Below are 2,052 nucleotides of genomic sequence, written 5' to 3'. Positions count from 1 at the left end.
GACTTGGTGTTAAAATAGAAAGAAAAGTCCTTGAGCAAAACAGCCAAAGGTCTCTACAACAAACCACACTTTGTGATTCTTAATCAAAGATGTGGTTCTTGGAGGAGTTTGCTACTGGAAATTTTATTTTTGGCCAAAATGCCTCTTTTCCCCCCCTCCCCACTGAACAGTTTGACAAACACCTTCAGCCTGTTCCAGAGGTTGGTTACAGCTCCGAAAAGTGGTCTTGTATTTCCAGTTTGGGTTTATCAAATGTCAACTTGCAGCTCCTGAGCTTGGCTGAGCGTTTGCTCAGCGTTACCTGATGTCAGATGATGTTTTCCTGGTGTGGGTGTTGAAGCACAGCCTGAGCTGGTGGGCACCCTCAACCCATGGGTGCAGCTCCTTGGTTTGTGAGACAAAGAAAAAGCCTGTGTGAGGTCTGGATCACATCCCCTGTGTGTCACCTGTGGGTCAAGTCTCCCAGCTTGTTGCCCTGGTCTATGCTAGTGAGCCCCAAGGGACATGGAGAGGCCACTTGGTGCCTGTCCCCTCAGGTGGCAGCTGAGCCAGGAGCCCTGGGGAGCATCACTAGGTGCTGCTGTCCCCTCCACTTGGTGGTCTCTGCTCTGCCTGGGCTGGGGGTCGGCTGGGACACCCAGCAGGGAACAAAGCACGTGGGGTGGCAGAGATAAAGATGGGGTGAGATGTCCAGGGCACATGAGACTGCTGCAGCAGGGGTGGGGGTACTGGGAGGTGCCCCAGGTTTTGGCACCTCCTGTTGTGGCCTGAGCTCAGCTGGTCACAGGTCTCCTCTCCCTGGCACAGGGTGTTGGGGGATGAGATGCAGCTTATGGACTCACAGACCCATAGAATTCTTTTGAGTTGGAAGGGACCATAAAGACCATCTAGTCCCAACCCCCTGCATGGGCAGGGACACCTCCCACCAGCCCAGGCTGCTCCAAGCCCCATCCAACCTGCCCTTCAACACTGCCAGGGATGGGGCAGCCACAGCTTCCCTGGACAACCTGGGCCAGGGTCTCACCACCCTCACACTAAAGAATTTCCTCCTCATGTCTCACCTAAATCTCTCCTCCAGTTTGAATCCATTCCCCCTTGTCCTCTCCCTGCCCTTCTCAGAAGTCCCTCCCCAGCTTTCCTGGAGCCCCTTCAGGTAGCGGAAGGCCACTGTCAAGTCTCCCTGGAGCCTTTTCTTCTCCAGGTCCACCCCTCAACCTTCACGTGAGGTGTGGGCTGGTCCTGTCAGCTCAGCCTGGGTGAGGTGCTCAGCACTCTCTACTGCAGCCAGGAGCCATCCTTCTGGTCCCTTGGGCCAGGAGCTCCTGCCACCCAGTGTGTCCCCTCTGCCAGTGGCAGTGCCCTGGGGCAGCCCAGGTGCCCCTCGTGGCTCTGCAGCCCCTTCACCTTCTCTGGACACCCTGTGCCCCCACACTGGGACATCCCAGGATGGGGACAGGAGACTTGTGCCTTTTTATCCCACCAGCTGGCTCTGGAAGGCAACAGAGCAGAAGCCCCTTGGTGCCACCAGCCCTGTCCAAGCCTCCTGGGCACCCTCACTCCCCTGCCCCTGGTTTGTGTTGGCAGGAGCCCCCGGGCTGAGCCGCTTTAATTGGCAGTTGTGTTTGTGGTCAGGGCGTTATGAAAAGGTTTTCTGTCTCCCTCCCTCAGTTCCCCTGAATATGTTTTCACTCTTTGTATAATATTCACTTCATTATTAGCTGAAAGAGGCTCTTTTCAGAGAGGTTTTTCCTCTCCCCCCCTCCTCCTTCACTTCTTCCAAAAATATACTCAACAGCCCCTTCACACAGTGAGGGCCGGGATTGTCTGCTGGAGGGGAAGTGAGAAACCCCCACAGCAACTGGGATTTACACTGAAATTCCTTTCTTCCCCAGTATGCCAGCTCACGGGGCCACTGGGGGTACCCTCACCTCCTCCCCCGTGCAGTGTGGGCACTAAGGGGGTTCTCCCCTTACAGAGCAGAGGCTTCCCAGGGGCTCCTACCCCCCCCCCCCCCCCGGGGGTTTCCCCCGCCAACCACCCTCGTGGCATTTG

This window comes from Chaetura pelagica, unplaced genomic scaffold (genome assembly GCF_000747805.2).
Source record: "Chaetura pelagica isolate M959 unplaced genomic scaffold, ChaPel_1.0 scaffold516, whole genome shotgun sequence".
Classification (NCBI taxonomy): domain Eukaryota; kingdom Metazoa; phylum Chordata; class Aves; order Apodiformes; family Apodidae; genus Chaetura; species Chaetura pelagica.
The sequence above is the reverse complement of the archived record's forward strand: the minus strand, read 5'-3'. Positions refer to the sequence as shown.